The 21,425-nt window shown below is 44.0% G+C and overlaps 1 long non-coding RNA gene across 2 annotated transcripts in view; it reads right to left on the bottom strand.

Moving 5' to 3' along the window:
* The window catches only part of LOC130874302 (uncharacterized), a 47,907-nt gene that overhangs the window by 7,873 nt on the left and 18,609 nt on the right, over positions 1-21,425 (bottom strand). Inside the window, exons 1-2 of one of the 2 annotated variants that reach the window (XR_009057127.1) lie at positions 6,066-6,200; positions 278-451 (exon numbers count right to left, since the gene is read on the bottom strand). This is a non-coding gene — a long non-coding RNA (uncharacterized LOC130874302). Of the gene's footprint in view, positions 1-277; positions 452-6,065; positions 6,201-21,425 lie in introns of those variants that run through there. The other variant, XR_009057126.1, reaches the window with a different exon arrangement.

Raw genomic sequence — 21,425 nt, 5'->3', positions numbered from 1 at the left:
GGGCATAGTGAATGCAGCAGGGCCCTTCATGAGGGTATTAGAACTCCTCACCAAGGACATGGCTACTGGATCCATTTTAGAGAAAACTGGCTTTTAAAGTGTGAGCCTAAGGGAGATATGTGGTGGCTGAACAGTAACTTCCAGCCTTTCCTTTTGAAGGGCAAAGGGAGGACACATAAGAGAGGAAGAAGGTATAGCGGCCCAGGATTATAGATACCTATTCACTTTGCATATCTGAAAGCAGAAAAAACATACAAGAATGAAAATGAACATTTACCTACTGAAAGCAGAGTGGTCAAGCAGCTCCTCTTTTCTGTTCCAGAACAATGCAAGCAAACTATTCTAGCCAGCGGAATTATGGCTTAGATGCACAAACATCATCCTCAGCTGAGCTTGAGTTGCCAAGAGGTTGTCAACTACTTACAGGTAGAGCAGTACTCTGTCACGTTCTCTGTTGGGAAGAGAAAGAAAGGTAGATCAGCTGGGCTCTGCTCACAAAACAATGATCTGCAATTAGATTTTATATGTAGCCCCTGGGACAATAGTCCTCAGCTGTGACAGATGCAAAATAACCCTGGGCAGAGCAATGTGGAGAAGGACCAGCACTGGTGGGTACAACATCTGATTGAGTACCTATCCACCACCCTTTGGTCAGGGACACACACAACAGAGTTCTCTGAAACATGGCATTCAGGGTTTCATCATATGTATAGCTCAGAACTCCTACACTTATGCAGATTTTCTAGTCAAGATGTTCTCTACTCAGATACAAAAGCTAGAGGCTTCAAATACCTGTAAGAACACCATGAGTATAGACAGCTCGTTCATACGCTTGTTGTGCCCCACTGTACTGTGACCTCAGTTATAGCTTCCTGCCCCCATTTGGTTCTCAGGCTCAGGAGATATACCTCCTAAAGATCCCAAATGAGTCATTCTAGGTGGTCTTTGGGTAGAAAAGCAAATGTCTACACTAAAATCAATGGCTAAAAAATTAAAAGTGGTACCTGGAAAAAGTCTGGATGAAGTTCAGGGTCAGGATGCCCCTCATTCCCAAACTTAAATTGTTTGTCCTCATCCTAGACTGTGTTGAGGAAACCAGAGAGAAAATCCAATAATTTGACCAGGATACAATTGCGACAGAGGCACGATGGGTGGGGCAGGGCATCATGTGCCCTTTAGCACAATGCTGCGGGAAAAGCCTAGAACCCCGAGCTTCCACAATGATGTGCTAACGGGGGCAGAAGGAAGATGGGGAGAGAATTCATGTCAGAGGAAGTGAGGAAGATGAAAGGAAAAAGTAAGCTCTGTCACACCACCTCAAGGAAAGAGAAAGCTGACATCCTGCAGAGGAGATGCCTCAGGTTAGGGCAAGTGAGGAGGACCACCATCCACACAAATCTCAGAAGATAAAGGGTATTCTGGCATCTTGCCTCTACTGGAGCATCTACTCCAGAGGATTATAGTACACTCTCATGGAGGATCTCCTTGCCCAGTCCTGAGAAGGAGTCACCTTCTACCCTCAACAAGACCCACTGAGAAATCCCAAAGGAGATCCAGCTCCAGAAATATGTCTATCATCTGGGACCAGTGAAAATAATTTAAAAAAAAAGAAAGAAAGAAAAAAGGAGAAGGAAGGGAGAGAAGGAGGGAGGGAGGAGAGAAGGGAGGGGCGGGCAAAAGGGTACTGTTTTCTAAGCTCGCTGAATAACACAATCATGTCTCTCCTCTGAATTTAAAAACCAAAGGTCTCAGAACACTTGTGAGCGGTCTGGTGTCTCCCCATCCCTGAAGCCTAGCAGTGGCCTTCTTAATACCCAGCCCTCCCTAAAAATGACCCAAGGCTGAGAATTGGTCCAGAGCCCCAATGAGCTGTTTTTGCTGCTTTCATGTTGTCAGAACATTCTGGCTGTTCGGCTGAGAGCTCCCAATACACTGAGTCATCTTCCAACGAGGAAAAGAAAAAGAGGAAACACACACACACACACACACACACACAACAAAGCAGCCGTCACTAGGGCCTAGACTGCTATTGACAGGACTCAGCTACATAGCCCATAATTGGTGATAAGGGGCATCAGGGTGCTCAGAGCATCAGCCACTGTAGAGATTCAGCAACAAGAGAAACAAACCTAGGATCAAAAGGCTATCAGGAACATTCCCTGCTAACCCCCTTTCTGCTACCACCCCTTTGTTTGCTGCTTCAGAAACAAGGGGGGGGGGCACCTATCCCTGGGAGAACACCACCACCTTGCAGGCCTGAGGTACAAACTACCGAGACACTCTCCTTTATGCTTGCTGTGACAGCATGGAAGTATATAATTCTTCCCTAATTTGCTAGTAACCTGCTAGTCTCTCATTTTACATGCCCAATAAGTCCCCAGGCAGGGAAAGAAGGCTTCAGGCAAATCTACAAAGAACAGACAATACAACAGACATGCCTATAGAACAGGCTTCTTCTAGGGCTCTACTTCACAAACTAAGGTCACATATATGGGTGAGAAATAGAATAAACTGTCTAAAATCACCCAACTGAGGCTGGAGTACAGTCCAGGTATGTCCAGTCCAATGTGTGCACCTGCCTCAACAGGGCTTACTCTCCTCTGAAGGTGTTCCTACCTACCCACCTCTGGCTGATCTTCCATGGGGAAGGCAAGCAAAGCAACTGAGGTCTGATCATTTCAGGACAAAAAATATATCACCTTGACTGAATCTGGCCAAGAAGGAAGAGGAGAATGTTATAAAGCAGGTATAGGTATGAACCAGCTGAATGACCTAACACAGTGTTAAGAGGAGGGTGTCACCTTCTAACATCTAGAAAACATGGAGGATTACAGAGAAAAAAAGACTTTGGAAACTGGGGCTCTTGTCAGCCACAGGATTCTCCTTAAAGGGTTGTGATAAAAAATAAACAAGTAACTGTTCTTGAAGAATCTAACATGGCATCCGGCAACAGAAGCTCAGAATATTCTTCCCCCTTTCCCAGGCTTCTTGTTAAAGTACAAACTCTGATAGAAAACACATGGAATAACACATAACAAAATACCATGAAAGAAAGGAGACTTGTAACAGTGGTTTTCTGCTTAGTGGGTGCTCAGGGAGAGGTCCGTGAAGACAATGGGACTGCAACAGGTAGAAAGCAGGCATGGAAGACACCAGTATTGAAAAAGCAGAGAAATATGAGTTGGTCGGTTTTTACCTGAGGAAGGCTTCTTTGGAAAGCTAAGGCCACTTTCAGAGAGCCCTGAATATCCTACTGATTGGGAGGAATTTCAACTTGACAATGATAGGAAACCATTTTAAATCTCTGAGCAGGAAGACAAGATGGCCGCTATCCGCAGCAGGGCCTAGAAAGGGTTGGGCAGCAGGGAGCCTCACTAGAAGACAGCAGTCAGAACTGTAGTCCTGTAGCCCTGGCAGGGGGCACGGAGGAAAGGCAAGGCCATGTGACCAAACGCTGCTGCCTGCTGTTTCCCTCACCCCCATCTCCCCATCCCCATGTGGAGGCTGCCAGAGACAGAGCCTATTTGAAGAGCACAAACCACAGGTCTGCCACATCTTAGATGAGCTGCTGGGTCTGCCTCTACTCTCCTCAAACACTAGGCTCTTCATAGAACATCTCTGAGTTTTAGGCTAACTAGGGCATGGACGCCAAGTGCCCACACTTTAAAGATGAGACCCCAGGCCATGGGACCCTGACCCAGGTTTCCATTTCGACCCCCACCCAGTGCTGTGACCCCGGGTGGGATCAGGCAGTTCTGCCTCCAGACCACCTTCAATGCAGCAATCATAGCTACATCCATCTATATAGCACCTGCACCCCTCTACCACAGACTCCGACTCCCACCCACTTCTCCAACAGGCATCGCTGGGCCAGCAAAAGCAACAGCACCAGCCACCATGTGGAAGACCAGCAGAGATGCCTTCAAAATGGCAGCCTCAGAGGAATCTGGAACCCCGGGAAAGGAGAGCTATGAACAAGGAAGGGGAACTGCTAACCCCCCCCCCCCAATAGGGTGTCACACTTTCCCTCATACTAATACTGTGTCAGGTCTTCTTCACAAAGTCCCTGCCCACAAACCAGATAGGGTAAAAGGGAAAGGAGGACACTACCCCCACCTCCAAGCCCCAGAGACCATACGTGACACAGGGTACTCAGAAGAACATTCTGGAGCCCATGTCCCCAGATGAGATAGCAGACCACTTCTGTACTGAAATCTGGTAACTAAGTGGACAAAGGCTAGCCAACCCATACATGTTCCCCAGCAAACCCTCAGCTGCGAGCCCCACGTAGTGGGGAGGTAGGGTTGCAAAGCAGGCTTGAGAAGGCACAGGCCACCCTGAGTTATATAACAATCAGGGAGGTGTTTGTCCCAGGCCAGAGACCCAGGGCGCACTGCGCTCTGGATGCGCAGTCATGGGTGGGGCCACTGTACATGGCACAGGGCCCAGCAAACCCCCTCCCACAAATGAGACCCACCACAAAGACAACACAGGATGCTAGCACTCTGATTTTCCAGCTTCCCTCCCCCAATACCAGACACTTGCCGCTGCCCCAGTTTTATTCTCCATCTCTTAGTTCCCTAGCCTGACAAATCATTCTAGCAGGAGCCCTTCGAACCTCCACCCACTCACTTTTCGGGAAACCTTACAACAGCCAGTTTCCAAGCAATGTCCTGAGGTTAGTCCCACGGCTCACCTTTCCAAGCACAAGATAGCAGCAGCTTCCAAAAGGCAGGTTCTTCCAAGAGTCTGAGGCCTTTGGATGACCAGAGCATCAGTGTAGATCCCTTCACCTGGGAGCAGACCACTCAAATAGGAAGGCCAGGGTAGTGGCAACAGCAACAGCAACTCTCCCTACCTTGCCCGATGGTTTCCAGGGGAGCCAAGAATTATTTCTGCCGCAACACTGAGGTGTGGCAGATTGGAAAATTCCCTTTTCTGACACCAAAGCAGAGGACAAATATTTTCTTCCAATTTGGTCAGTCCTCCTCAAACCAGTCTCCCCAATCTCCTCCCTCAAAAAATAAAGTTTGGGGCACTCTAAGCTCTTCTTCCTTATATAGTGACTGAAATTTTACAAAGGTAAAGGAAGAAGCAGCGACTGGGCAGTCTGAAGCAGGCAGACACACGCACCTACGCACACCCCTAAAAGAGATTTTAGAAGCTGCTGGGCTTCTCCTCCCTCCCCTTTAAGCAAGTGAAATGCAAATTCAGATTTGATACCCTGTCCTCAGCCAATCAAAAAGAGCTTTTCACCTGCCACTGGCCCTCCTACCAATGAGAGGAAGTGTCTGAAGCAAGAGCCCTCCCCTGGCCAATGGAAGACCAGCTCAGTCACTTAGTTAATGATGCAGCAGTACAGGGAAGGCCATCACATGTGAACTGGAAGGGAGCCAACATGGAGACACAGAGAACGCAAGGTAAACAACTTTCCAACGCCAAAAGGATGACATTTAATCTCTAAATGCTAGCTTCCCACCTAGGCTCATCCTTAACCCTTCTGCTGGCCTCTCAGGTCCCAGGAGCTGCACTACCTGTCCCCACAGAGCTCCTAACAAGATGCAACAGTGACTGCGTCACCATTCTCCACTTTTCTCAACTACGCAGTGACAACCTTCTCCTAGCTTCACCCCACCCCATGCTCATGCTCTCTGCCGCCCCAGATGCTCATAACTAGACATTTTAACAAGGGAATGCCTGGGAAAACAGTCCCTCCTGGCGGCTTTCTTGACACTTCTCACCCTCTTCCTTTCCCCTAAGACAGCACAGATGGACACTAACACCCAAACAACCTGGAAAACTAGCCTCTCTGTCCACCAGAAGAAAACAGGGTAAAGGGTGGGAGCTTAAGTGAGAATCAGGGGATGGTTCACTCCTCCCCTCTACCCTGATCAGGCCTAAGTAGCTGACATTAAGGGAGAGGAAATTAAAGAGGAAAAAACAAACAACAACAACAAAACCCTCCAAGGGGGAAGGGGAAACAACAGCAAAAAGAAAGGGAGAAGGTGAGAAAAAACAGAGCACCCACATACCCTAGACATGCCCTTATCACACAAAATACATACGTGGGGAAGAAGTAGGTTATGCCATCAAGTCCTTAAGCCCCAGTGGACCACCAGCCGTCTCCTGCGCAGACCCAAATTCCTATCCAGACACAAGGTGCCGCAGTCCAGAACATTCCAGAATCCACTCTGATTAAGTCTTTCCCTGCCACCCCACCAACTCCTGCCCCTCATCTCACCTCCTCCCTATGGGAACCGCCCATGCCACCTTGCGTGACATCTTAGCCTAGGCTACCCAGAGGCCTCTGGCCCCCGACAGATTTCTGAACGCTTGGCAGAATCTGGTGCCCAGTGTTGCTATGACTTGTTTCTTGATGTCTCTCTCTGCTGCAGCACGGCTGCTGCTAGCAGACCTATCGACAGCTTGTGTGTCCGTGCTGGCTCCCTTGCTCTCTCTCTTTCCTTCTCTCTCTGTCTCCCTTTCTCGTCTCCTCCTCCTCTCTCTCCTCTCTCTCCCTCTCTCTCTCTCTGCTCTGAGCTCTGTGACGCAGATCTAAATTCTCCAGTCTGCTCCTTGTGTTGCAGAAGCAGAACTGCAGCTTTTCCCCTGGAGAGGCAGCGGGCAGTGCCAAGGCTGGTCAAACAAGGGAGAAAAAAAAAGTTGGACCTTCATTCTGTTTTCTTGGCCACATTTTCAGCCTTTTTTCCTTTTTCATACCTAACAGCTCTGGAACACACAGGTCTCTCTCTATCCGTGCAACCTCTCCTCTTCCTTTGGAGCTTCATGGCAATAAGATTAGCTTTAACTCTTTGAGTGGCAGCCTCCCGGCCCAGCCAGGGCTGTCCTGTACTACTAAATGTTGCGTCATCTTTTCTTGAGCCATATGGGCTTCTCCTAGCCATAGGCTAAAATAGACCTCACCATGAGACTACTATTCCATTAACCCTTTCTGCTACAGACAAGTCCAAAATTACAGCCACAGCTGTTTTCTGGAATTATTTTTGCCTTTTTCTTTCTCCTTTTTCAAAATTATCTTGTTTTATTTTGTTTTTAGCCATGGAATTAGGACTTTTATATCCTGACTTTCCTAAAGATAAAAAGCATAATTAAAACACTGCCTGCTTAACCTGAAAACGAGATCCTTCTATCAAGTCAGGTATTTCAAAAACAAAACAAACAGCAGCCTGAAAAAATCCAGAGTAATGTACCTCTATTCATTCAGTGTTCAAAATTTTAGGACCTCGATAGGTATGTCCAATAACTACCCAAGAGGCACATAGGCCACACAGTCTACGATTCATTGCTGAGTCATTTGTTCCCAAGAAAAGCCTTCTAACAACAAAAAAGACAACAAACGGAGGGATGTCCAAGCCTGGACCCAAGATAGCCAATACCTGATTCTTCCCTCAGGATTGGTGACCAAGATAAACATACACCAGCCCAACCATCAATCATTGGGCAATAGTTTAGTGTACCCACAAACTCAGAAACTCTTATGAGGAAGGTGTTCCACTGATGCTTCAGAGGCAAGTGGAAGTTACTTTAGGATAGTGACAGCTCTCAACAGCAGCAAAACACAGAACTTCTAACATCCCCCTTCCTTGAAATGCTTCCAAGAAGAGCTCAGACACCAACCCAATGAACTCTACACACCCAGACACATTCAACAAGGCTCACGTTCCAATCATGTGTGTGTGTGTGTGTGTGTGTGTGAGTGTGTGTGTTTCTCACACCAGCCTCTAACCAGATGTTTCCTATGTCTTCAGGTTCTAGGGCAGTAAGTTGATTCATCAAGTGCATCACATCATGATCGATCTTGCACCTTTCAGGAAGAACAGGAACAAGAGACCAGGAAACCACTTCTTCTATACCTACCATCCTACACAGCCTTTACACAACAACTCTGGCCAACATTTTAGCCAGGAGAGAGAAGGACCTCTTGGAAGACAACCTGGTAATCCCTGGTTTTAAAAGAAGCCTGGGGCATCTGTGCCAGGCTCCCAGCAGAGGGGAAAGTGCTTCAAATTTACACCTTCTGGGAAGCAGGGTAGAGTATGCCAATAAAGAAGTTACCTACTGATCTGATGACCAAAGGCATATGGCTTTGATGTCACTTAAAGCAAGTCCCCCAGAATGATCCTCTGCTCACCCAAGTCCCTATTTGCCAGTTTCGTTCTCCACAGGGAAACACACACACACACACACACACACACACACACACACACACGCCTAAGTTCATGTCAGGACATTCCTGATTTATCCATGAGCCCAGGATCAAATAAACAAAGAGCTCTGCCAGAGAGCCTTCTCTTTCAGAAGAGGGAACTAGAGGGAAGTAGGCTCAGCACAGTGTTAGCCCATAACTCCACAAACTTGGTGAATGACGTGGCTTCTCAGCCCCATGGCAATAAGAACGTCATGGGTGGGTGTAAATAAGAAGAGGTAAATCATGAGAAACAGTCAAGAGGTGCACCGAATCAGAGTAGGGACACACAAGGTTATAGGGCATTAGGAGTGAGGCCACTGTGGTCTACAACAAGACTGTGCTAAGTCTTCACAGAGAAATGTCCATGATAGAAAGGTTGGCTTGCAAAATTTGACACTGTGTAGGAAGACTTGTTTCAGTTTTCTTCCTACAAGCCCATTTAACCCTCAGAATTTTACTAAGATTAAAGCAGTCATTTTAGGTGCCGCTGACTAATTCTAGGTCTTTCTTCTATTAACCTGATTCTATGGAGCACGGAGAACAGAAAAATCCAAAAGGGATGACCAGGAAGCAGAGATGAATTCAGTTCCAAAAACACGGGCGGATGTTTACTTAGCAAGCATGGTCAAACCTACAAGGAAGCAGTTTTACAGGGTGCTACGTGTAGTATTTGATTTGGGGGGGAATAAGGATAACTCCTGAGCAGGGACAGGATACTGCCTTCTGTCATCTATACTAAAAGGCCTGCCTGGGATCCTGAAAAGGCAGGGTGTAAGCTCCTGCCCAATAGCTCCAAGTTTCTTAGTTTCTCAACTGCTACAGGCTTTGTGAACTAAACAAGTTCTCCAGACACAGTTAGCTCTCCTTGGCCTCCAAAGGATATGGGTCAAAATTTCAAAATTCCAAAAACAATGTCTCTTTTTTCTTTAAAGGGACAGAGCTAAACTTCGACCCATCCTTGTCCAGGGCGTGAATTGCATGCACTCTGTTCTGGCCACAAACTCCATTAACCACATCAGTGGGCAAAAGTAGGGTTCCTGCTGGCCTGCTGTCTTTTTTTTTTCTCCCATGAGGCCCAGCTCTTAGTGGAAATAGGGGAGCTGTGCAAGAAGCTAACACACACTTGGAACATTTAGGGCCCGAGTGTGCATCCCAGATAAATTAAATATAACCCTGGTCCCCCATGGAAGTGGCCAGCTAGAAACTAGATGTGGTGGGTGGGCATTTTTGCTAAGAACCTGGGAGTAGACAAATAGCTGGGGCCTGGTGACCTCAGGAGGCAAAACATTCACGAAGTACCTAGTAAGTGCTATGCTAATACATAGTACCAAAGTGCAGGAAATGGGCCAACATCTCAGACAAATTTGCCAGCTTAGGATCCTAGAAGCATTTTCAAATTCACATTACAGATACAAAAAAAATTCTATTCTAACTCTTTAAAAGTTTGAATTTGCTTTTTCAAAGAATTAATAGTAAACATACTGATCAATCTGTAAGATGGCCCATAGAGGCCCAGTTTCTCCCTTTTTGAAGTAACCAACTACAACATTTCTCAGCCAGACAAGTAATAAAGAAGAGAAGCAGTCCAGGAAAGACTGTCCCAAGAAGGACTATGCCATGCCAATCCTTGCAGACTGCCCCTCAATCTCTGTACTCAGGGATATTTGAGAATGGAGATCACAGAGTTCAGACAGTCCAATTTTTCAGAACAAAAGCTTTATGTTAAACTTCAAGATTTTAAACACTAACAAAAAAATCTGTCAAGTCCCCATACACCTACAAAACTTCCAGGGTGTTCATGGGTCCAATAACGAATGCATGATGCCAAGGAGAACAAGTGCTGTCAGAGAGGAATGCAACAAGAAAAAGCCCCAAAAGAAAACCAACATACAAATGTTGCCATTTGAAGAAAACAAAGGTAATCAAAGCATTCAGATCAAGCTCTGATGGATGCCGTTGGATGCTGTATCAAAAATAATTGTTGTCGGGCAGTGGTGGCACACACCTTTAATCCCAGCACTTGGGAGGCAGAGGCAGGTGGATCTTTGTGAGTTTGTGGCCAGCCTGGTCTACAAGAGCAAGTTCCAGGACAGGCTCCAAAGCTACAGAGAAACCCCGTCTTGAAAAACCAAAAAAAAAAAAAAAAAAGTTAAGTAGACATGATGACATGATTTCCATTAAAGTACCAGTATTTGTAGCCCTCCTTGACAAGCTAGCAGTGCAGAGAAATCATGGTAGCACATTGGCTCTCTTTCCCACTGAGGGCTACTCCCCTGGATGTCAGTAGAAGGTCTGATTAGGACTTTTGAGATAAGACTGGAAGTGATTATCATAATCTAACACCATCCAAGGCATAGGGCCCTCCACAGAAAACACGGCAACCAAGATGCTGTTTTGCCTCTTTGTGACTCAGTAACTCTGATCATTCTTTAGATAACTTGAACAGCTAAAGCACAGCAAAGAACAAATCTCTCCATAGGTAATGGGCCTTTCGTTGTCTCCTAGCCCCACAGAACAAGCTTGCTCTCCCCAAGTCTTTTAGATATTTTACAGTAGTTTTTACAACTTAAGATATAAGGCTCAACAAGAAGGCTCAGAGAACGAAAGGGAAATGAAAATCGAAGAGGGGAAAAAGAAACTAGAGAGGAAAATTCTTAGAATAGTTGATCAAAATTTGTAAGACAAGATAGAGTTAAAGTCACATAGGCAGCATTCATGAGAAAAGAGATACAACTGGGTGAAGCAGCATGGGAAATGAAAGAAAATGCAAGCTAAGGCCAGCCACCAAGCTTGCAGTAATCCAAGAGCCACATGTTAAAACCTGGAAATGGGAGAAGGTTCCTAAGTGCAGAACATTCTTCTCACTGGGGGTAGAATGGGGAGTTTTCTTCCTGAGGATCTGTTGGAGGACCACATATTCTACATGTGACCCACCTTCCATCCTCTGGTGCTACACTACATGAATATCTTCACCTTTCTTTCTTTCTTTCCTTCCTTCCTTCCTTTCACTTTTTAGTGAGGTCATTAAAATATAAAAGTTTCTCATTTTAATACCAACCAATTTATCAGGCCTTTATAGTGAGGGGCTTCCTGTGCCATCTTTAAGGACTGTATGCCTATCCCAAGGTCATGAAGATATTATTAGTGTACACATGAAGCTTTATTTTAACATTCACATTTAGATCAGTGAGCTTGCTGAAATTTATTTTTATATGGTCCAGATCCATTTCTTTCCTCAATCTTATCCCACTGAACAAGCAGTGTTTATCAAAATGACTACCTGTTCCCTACTATCAGCAACACATAAATCTTTGTCATAAATCAGGGGTCCCAAGATGTTTATCTACTTCCAGGCTTCCTATTCCTTTCCTTTAATCAAAAATAAAATAGAACCAGCATGATAGCATAAACCTGTAACCCAGAGGGATAGTAAGTTTGAGGTCTGCCTATATGCTATTACATAGCACTATGCTCAAAACGGGGTGGGGTCTTTGAATGTTGACCAGTGATAGAGCGCTTGCCTGGCATATGTAAAAAGGCTTAGGTTCAACCCCCAGCACTTCAAAGAGAGAAGGAAAGGGGGAGAGGGAGAGATATAAGTAGGGGCCATTATAAGGCTTAAGCAAGCACATATTAAAGTAAGCTTCACATGAACAGACAATCTGAGAAGGAAAATAGGAAGAGCAGGAACGAACTATGAAAACCACCATAAGATATAGAAGGAAGCAAGAAGAAAGGCAGAGGAAGAAAATGAGTCTTACTTAATGTGGGTAACAACAGAACGATTTAGAGTACAGAGAGTTCTAGCGATGACCTGCACCCAAACCCAATTTATACTACTTAGCTGTGCAACCTAAAGTAAGTCACCATGGTCTTTCCAAGTCTGGGCTTCCTAATCAGCAAAATAGAAATTTCCATCTAGTTATAGTTCCCATAGAACTAGAAAGCATAGTATTATAAGTATTTTAAAAGTGCTCTGAATTATTAATAGTGATACAATAATAGTGATACTGCTAGCCTACTGAAGAATTCCTGACTTTACTTATTAAATATATAATATTAAGTACACAGATTGGTTAAAAACTCCTGACTCTCAAATGAAACAGATTTAAATCTGAATTCTTGTGCAGTGTCTTTACTAGTTATATAAACTTGAACAACTCAATTAACTTTCCTGCACTTCTAGCTTCAAATTCACCTGTAGATCAGGGTTTTTTCTTGAAGACAATACAAAATTACTTATCCCAAAGCCCAGCCCAAAGAAAGCAGTTCAACTGATCCCAGCTAACACTGTAGCAAGGAAAATAACAATGAAGACAGTGATTTTGCACAACAAAAGCTACTCACTAGTTCTGCAATACCTAGCATCCTCAGGTCTTCCATCCAGTACTGACTATTTCATATTTATGAGAATAACTAGACAAAAACAAGTGTGTTCAGGTCCAAGGTAGGTGAGATTTGAAGACAAAAGGCAAAAAAAGGATGACTAATATGCATGGTAGACACGCCCAGTTCTGATTTCACAACAAAAATGGAGATGAACTTAGCATAGCCAGAGCCCCTTGCAGAGTGCGGAAAGGGCTCTATCACAAAGGGGCATTGTGGGTAAGAGCAGGACTGGAACAGCAGACACTGTGACCAGTGTGCTACACTTTTATGCATGTACTTTCTTCTGGACAGACTGAGTCACTCTGCCTCTCTTGCCTAGGCTGCTTCCCAGCACTTCATGTGAAAGTGAAAGAAGTCAAGGATCTATGAAACCTCTGAACACTAAGGTCCTGCCCTACCCATCACTCCTGTCTTGGCAAGGTGACCTGTATCTGCTATCCTGATAATGTCTGGGGCCACTGACCTGTCCCTTGTTCAGGGACAAAGGTGCAAATTCTTGAGATTCTCTATGGGCCTTTTGGCTGGCTGCTCTTAAAGTCCTGGTCCTGTCAATGGAGGGAAATAATCTGCAGGCATTGAGCATGCTGGGCCATGTGAATCAGAACTAGACATCTGTAATCCTTTCCTCAACTGTGGACTACAGCCTGTGCCACAGAACAGACCAGGGGCTGTTGATATGAGGATCTTGGCCCACATGGGTACAGGCTGATGTCTCAAGGGCATGTAGAACCCAGACAAGTGAAAACTCTCCAAACTATGGTGACCTATGTGACTACTGAAGCTTAGTGACATGTGCTTTTAAAAGGGAGTCTCTTCCCTATTAAAAAACAAATCCTGCTTTATTTACTGAGTCAGATCTAGACATCAAGACTCATGAATACACAGGGCCCTCACGTCAGTTTTCATTTCCATACCACTTTAGCTTTAATGCAGTACATCAGGGTAAAGACCCACAGCCTAAGACAGAGCAGGAGAGAACACAGTTATCACACATGGTCAGGGCATAGGACTCCACTTTCAGCAACCAAGTACCAGCTTGAAGAGCTAGATCATAGAAAAGAATTTCAGGGCCAAGGCTATCATTTGGACAGGGGAGAGACTGTAAACCACCTAAAACATGATAACACAACCATTAAGAATAGTATCCAGGGTATAGTTACATAATGGTACTCATAATGTAAAATCTTATCAAAAGTACAGTTCTATAAAATGTGTGATAATGTGAAATATCTTCTAAAGTTTGGGGGAGAGAGCTGTTGACCACAGTAAGGAAATGTTAAGATTATACCCTTCTAGACAGTTGCACTCTCTAATGCCCTCTGGGATGTTATCCTCAAGCTAGGCTCTACTATAACCCTATAAGGTCAATGTTCTCCCCCAAAGGCAGAGCAGCAATGTCCATTGTATTTTAAAGTCAAATCATCTCACTTTAAATTTCCCCAACACCTTGCAAAGTGAGAGACAAGAAACATTCACCAACCTCCCTTTGAAAACTTCAACTCTTCTGGAAGCCACGGTGAGCACTTAGAAAGCAAGCAGGATCTACAGAATGAAATAAACTGTTAGCATAAAGCACTGTGAGGAACTCTACTGTGGTCAACAGGACCCCCATCAGCAGAGACAGATTATATGGGAAGTCAAGTCTAATCAGTCAGCTCTTTGGGCTCACCTGACCCCAAAATAAGATGGTTCAAGTTTTTCTGCCTTTTCAGGTGAGCACCTGGATTCTACTGGCTTACACTTTTCGGGGGAGGCAGCACTAAAGAAGAAGAAGAGAAGTTTCCAAGGGGTCTGACATGATACAAGCACCTCTGGAGCTTCTTATGAGCCCAAAGTCATGAGTCAAGGCTGGAAAAAGGATAGCAGAAGGTATTCAGATGCTACGCCTGGGATTCAACAGCCTTTTTACCCAGAGAAGCCTTTAAGGATTCTAAGAGCCACAGAATTGTCTTGCTCATAAAATCTTTCTAATAAAAACCTTCACAAAGACTTCGTAGCCACAAAACAGTAACCACAGTGAGGTCCCCAAGAGCAGCAACTACCATTCCTGCACTAAAGCACAAGGATCTCCCATTCCCTTCCAAATGACGTTTCAGCAAGAGCCTTCAGAATTGTAGGGTTTGTTGCTAAAGATAAAACTTCATAGAGTACCTGGATAACAAACCTGAGGCCCTGGGTTCAATGTACAAGATCCTCTCTCCCACCCCACCCCCAAAAAAGAATTCAGAGGTTTTAAAGGAATCCTCACATCATCTGCCCTTACCTGGTACCTAGACAAGAAGAACTCTTGGGTTTGTATCCAAGGTGGGAAATCTTGAATAGGTTACTAGTCTCTTGACCTAACAAGCTCAGCACACCCTTCACAGTGCTGTGATGAGTCTATGTAAGTAAAAGACTTAGGGTATTTGCTAAATGATGTTTACCCAAAGTGTTACCATTGCTACAGCAGAACTGTGAGGTAGCCATTTGCTCATATGTGAACACTGTAGAATCTGCAAAATGAATGGCTACTTGACTCCCCACTCCAAAAGCACAACTCCAAAAGCAGTGTCCTTCAGAATACACAGTAATGTGTTAGACCTCTCCTCACATCAGGTTTTCCAGCATTCTTAGCTAATCAGCAGCCTTCCTCAACACTTCATTTGACTTTTTCACTAACTAGGACTAAGAATAGAACAGAATTCAAAAATGGCTCAGGCACCTAAAGTCTCACAGATTCTGATCTTCAACAGAGCTACTCTTCTGTGGCTGCCTTGATTCTCCATTCTGACTTTGCAACTCAACCTTTGCCTCCACTCCATCTCCCACTCAGTGGCAGAGTGTTTGAGTAGCATACACAAGGCCCTAGGTTCAATCCTTGGGAAGGAAAGAAGGAAGGGAGGGGGAGATGGAGGGAAGGAGAGAGAGAGGGAGGGAGGGAGAAAGAGGAAAAAACACCATTATTGAAGTCTTCATATATGCAATGTACTCTTATGTTACAAGCTTGCCAGAACGGTTGTTCTCTCTTCTCTAAATGCCAACAACACATGAAATCCATAATTTGATAGTATACCATGACATCTCATGTCCCATTGGGGCTCAGCTGATGCCTCTAGAGAGTGGGAGCTTTGCAAAGACAGCACCAGGAAAGTTTTAAAATTCTCAGTCTTTCCAAAGCTATCTACTATAGGTCCCATGAGCACTTGCTAGATGAGACTTCCCCGTCAAAAGAACAACTCCTATATTCTGCAACCCACATGGAATAGCTAAATAGCCAGAGTCCCTTCCAAATCATACTGGTCCTCTGAGGTTTCTGCTCTTGTCCCCTTTCTCTGATCTGAACCTCTTTCTCTTCCAACTATTGCTTTTAGAAAGGGTTCCCAAACAGTAGCAGAGGGACTAACCTATAATGCTACAAATCCCATCACTCAGCTCACCCTCTAGCAGATTCTACTAAAATCAGCTTTTTTCCCATAAGAATAGCACAACCCTAACTCATCTCTAGGAGGTGTCTTATTTGACTTCCGTTCCTTTGCACCAACTTGAGGCACAGGCACAGAAATCACATGCCCCACTGTCACACTGATGAAAGACCAGGGTCAAAGCAACCTTTACCCAACAAATCAAACTCTAGAGATCCCAGTAGTAGCTCCCTGTGGCTACATACTATAGATTTCTGTTTCTGCTAAGCAGACAGTATAATGCTGATCTTACCTCCTAAGGTAGTAGAAGGGAAAGGAGCAAAGGAAAGTCATTAGTGTTAGAAAACAAACAAACAGGTGGGAAGATGGAGCTTTACAAGCCATTACATATCCAGGTGGGGTGAAAGTCTATTACAAGCACATAAAGACCGAAGATCAAAAGGCAGAAAAACTCTCTACTTTGTTGCCTCAGTCCTAACATTTCAGAGCCTCAGATGGAAGCTCAGGTCCTTCTGACATTTAGAAGGTGAAGTGGCTACCCAGGACAACATCCAAGGTCGTCCCTCAGAGATGACTGTAGGTGCCAACTCTGATGAACTGGTGAGCTCTAAGTCCCTCCAATACCTAAGACAAAGCCAGGCACAGACTGTTTGTTAGTGCTGCTACTGAATCCAGGACAGGAGGAAAAAGAGAATCAAAATTAAATATAAGATATGGTTCATAACCAAAGGCATTCCTAAAATAGCTTCCACAGCTAACATGATTTAGGAACAGTTATAAAACAGCTTCACTGCTGAGATGCTTCTCATGAACCTGAACTGTGTCTTGTAGCCCCCAATGTTACCAAGTAGGCCACATCTATCTCCAGCAACCATCTGCTGTGTAAATGGACCAATGAACACAGGAATGAGAATACAAGACATTTTCTTTGGGGCTTACTTATAAATATTATTTTCAGAATTATAAAATGCCAAGATACTACTAACTAGCCGTTTCCAGCCTATAAGCTAAACCTTTGTATGAAAAATGTATTCCAGCAAACTGCCCCAGCATTTCACTGACCCAAGACTGAGCATCTTGTCTCTTTTCTCTCTCACACTGAACCAAGTAAAAATTTAAAATAAATGGCAAGAACCCTAAGTAAGCCTTGGCCTGAACAAGAATATGAAGGAAAGTTTCTCCATGATTTGGAGCCTACTTAGGCCCAGATTGATCTCTCAGACAGTCATGCCCCTGAGACCTTTAGAAGGATCATGGGCAGAGGCTGCCTTTCTTATACTCCTCCTTGCTGGCCCACAACCCTATATTTCATTGATACCAGCACTAGGAATGTAGACTAATAGAAGTCTACTGGTCTAGAGACCTTTCTAGGGATTCAGTTTTATCCCAGGGCCCTTGGGCATGGATTCTGTCCTTGCCCCTCTCTTAGCAGAGCCTTCAAATAAGGCTGAGACCCTAAATTTGCTTCCCCATGCTTTTCAACTACCCAAACAGCAACCTCATCATGAGCATGACTTCATGACTCAGTCCACATTGGGCCTGCTGCAAACCCTTGCCACCTCATTCATACAGCTAGTCCTATTAAATAGGTCCGAACTGAGAACTTTTAATGGAGACACAGTGAACAATCAATACAGTCACTTTACAGGTCTGTGCACACAAGCTCTCCTTGCCTCTCAGGAGAGTTCCCCATGCCTGCCCCCATCTACATATCTTACAACTTCTGTTGTGCATCAATACAACACACACAAACACACACACAGAAAACCAATGCCTCTGAACCTTCCTTTTATTATATTATAATTTTAAGTAATTCGTCTTTGCTATTAACTTACTTAAACTAGTGTATAAAATACTTTCATGGCAAATTACCTAATTTACTCTCTTAAGGATGTCCTGTGAAATATATAAATATTAAATTTGCCAGTTTATAAATAAGCAAGTGAGAAAAACAAGATCAGCCAAAATAGTTTAAGTTCCATGATAAACTTAATCTGAGACTTCTGAATCTAAATCCTCCTCTCTGACACCCATGGTATGAGAAGAAGCATGGAGAGAGGTGGGAAGTAGGCTCAGAGATCAAGACACTCACACTGACTGAAGGACATGAAGCCATCCATGAGATCTTTATCCATGAAGCAGCATTAGTAAGATCTGTGGCATGCAGCCACTGTGAAAGGCTAATATGTAGGTGAGATATCTACGCATAGTGCTTGGCATGGTGCCCAGCCCATAATAAACATTTAATAAATGTCTGTTCTCATCACGCATCACTGCTTAAGCAGGAGCAATGGTGTTCTCAAACTCTGTGTGCCAATTATAGCAGGTTCCCGTATCTGGGAGGTGCTAATTGAAAACTAACAGAAACTTTTTATATTTCAATATATCCTTTTAAGATATACCCCCATTTTCCTGTTTACTCCAAACAACTGTGGCCAGAGCCACAACATGTGAGAACAGAACCCAATGCCACAGGTAGGAGGTATAATCACTATACAGTATCACTGAAGCTAGTAGAAGCTGGAACCAGGCTTCTGGCCAGTTACCACCAGGCTGTAGAATGTTTCCTAAATTTAATGCATTTCAGAACCAGTGAGACAAGCAAAAGCTGTGGCCAGGCAGAAACAAAATGGACACCCAGGCAGACGTGGCTTCCAAGCAGTGTCTCGGTAGGATGATTCTTCTCCAGTTCTGTCTCGTACTACCCTCCACAGGGCTCTAGGGTACTGCTCCTGGGGCTTGGGAACAGGCCTGTCCTTGGTGAGAATAACAAACAAAAGCACATGGCTTACTTCCAGATGTCTCACTGTGTCTCACTTAAGATGAAAATAATAAAACAGAAAGGCTGGAGAGTGAGAGGGATTAAAGCAGCATTGGATCTGCGATACAAGGACACATAAGGTGTGGAAACCTGGAACCATATGCAAGGGCAGTATGTCTGAGGAGTAGGAAACAAGCAGACAAGTGTCAGGCCTGGTACAGTCAGGGCTGGACATGGGAAGGCCACAATTGATGACTGGTTTCCTCTAGCACTGAGCTAAGGAAGACGGAGAGCAAAAGCAGGCAGAATGCCTCTGCCCACACAACTCGTGACTTCATCATGCATCCCAGAACCCTCCCAACCACTTTGTCATGGCCAGGCTCTCTCCTCCAACCCAGTCTAGAAACTTCTATCAGCATCTTCTCTAAAATTGTGACCCTTCATCTTTCCTGAACTCTAAAACGTTGCATGGTTCCCTAGTAACAAACCTAACTGCTATCATTTGGTCCTAATCTGCCCTCTCGAAAATTTTCCCACAAACTGTCTCCTCTGATGCCACCCCGTAAGAGGCTAGAGCTAATGGGCCAAGCAGTAATTTAATTAATACAGTTTCTGTGTAATTATTTTGGGGCTAAGCTAAGCAGCCAGGACGAACAAGCAGGCCTTCCTCCCTACAACAATTGGTGCTCCAACGTGGTCGACTATATCCACGTAAAACCTGAAAGCTTAAAAAGGAATTCTAGATTAAAAAAAGAAAGAATTTGACATGGCTTTTTGCTGTTTGCTGGCAGCTTGCCGCAGCTCCTTTGAGAGAGATTTTCCTGATTCAGCCACAGCAGAAAAAAGTAGCAGTTTTAAAATGCCAGCTTTGTGGGCTATGCTACTAGCATGACCTCTGTCTCTTGTGGCAGACAGAGCATTTGGATGAGTTTGTGAGTAAAGTGCTATGGCTTACTTGATGGCAATGTGGACTCGTTGTGTGCCTGGAAATGGGGCAGTGCAAGCAGCTCAGAGACTCAAACAGCTCCACCATGCTGAACTGTGCAGAGCTAACAGGAACTACTGTATTTATCATAATAGTGGTACAGCTTAGGTTTTAGACTGGGCAGGCAAACAGGTGGTACCATATTACCCCTACTAATGGCACAACTTAAGTTTTTAAGAAGGGCTTAGCATTTTAAAAAGTGCACCTGGACAGTAAATAATTACAGAGTCACAATAGGACAGATTCAGACATAAGCGACCTCTAAATGGGTCACAGTGTTGGATAAATGTATGTAGGCTTGGGAGAGAGAAGAAAAAGAGTATAGAGAGTCATAAAATAAAGTTAATACTTAAAAAAGAATAAAGTCTTTAAAGAGACAGAGTACAGATAGTCATTGATTAAAGGGAGTAAAGAAAAATAAGTCATGTAAAAATGGAAAATTCATGGAGTATGGATTATATACACTATTGTGCTTTCTTTGAATTTTTTGACTGTGAAGGAACTAAGTACAGTGAGACATTTCATTGTAAAGGCTGCTAAGCTAAACCAGCAAATATATTATAAAGGTATCTTGACTTCAGAACTAAGGATATGTGGCTTTGGAAAAGATGTTTCTTTTTTGTTTTCAAAGAAGATGAGAACCTGTGGATTACTTCTAGACCAATATGGTTTGATAGACCATGATCCCATGAAAGGTTGCCGTGAAAACCCTCAAAAAATACCCTGCCCAACTGCTGACTGAGATGAACCTAGCACACAGGATACACCATGAAAGACCTGATTAACAGCACCCCCCAAACAGCAGGAAGCAGTATGGACAAAACTACGCCCATATTCCCAAATACTGTTTATAATTGTTTGTTTATATTTAAAGGGGGATATGCTATAGAGATGAAGGATTTGCTCTGGTATAGATCTTGATACAAATTTAAGGTCAATTTTGTTATATGTATATGTATTTCTGATCTTGATTAAGGTATTGTGATTGTGTAAAAATGCAATGTATATAGGTTAATAGATATAAATATAGGTTAATAGATAATTATCTATAGTAGTCAAGTTTGTAGTCATGTTAGATTTTCTAGATGTATAGAGATATATTTCGATTAGTTAGACGTACTTCAAATCTTTCAGAGACCTTTAGAATATGGCATTTAAAGTATTTTTAAATTTTAGGACTTTTCATGTCAGTGAGACACATCTGCTTCTGACAGCACCAATCTACTTCAAGAAGAAGATGGGCATCAAAGAAGCTCCTTATGGAATTGGTTAGCCATTTGGTCAAGAAACTGCTCTTGCCTGGACTGCTTCACTGGACATGAAGGATCCACAGAGAAATGACTGCTGAACTTGCCTAAAGGTGAGATGATCCTTCAGGGTTCCTGCCTTATGATAGAGTCTGCTGGACATTCTGCAGAACACAGAAGAAAGTGACTGGCAAACTGCCAATACAGGCAGACCTGTCTTTGAAATTTCCTGATTCATGGAAAAATCTGCTGGATATTATGGGCCTGTAGGCTGCAGATGGATACCCCAACGGTACAGAAGAACTTTGGGTGACTGTCCAGGCAGTGAGATGTCTGTCAATTCACTTCCAGTTTACATAGGTAATATTATATCCTTCTGGAGTCTTTGATGGAGTTGAAGAATTTATAGTTATAGTTTTCCTTAGTTATGATA

The sequence above is a fragment of the Chionomys nivalis genome, chromosome 5 (assembly GCF_950005125.1).
Source record: "Chionomys nivalis chromosome 5, mChiNiv1.1, whole genome shotgun sequence".
NCBI classification, from domain to species: domain Eukaryota; kingdom Metazoa; phylum Chordata; class Mammalia; order Rodentia; family Cricetidae; genus Chionomys; species Chionomys nivalis.
The sequence above is the reverse complement of the archived record's forward strand: the minus strand, read 5'-3'. Positions and strand labels throughout refer to the sequence as shown.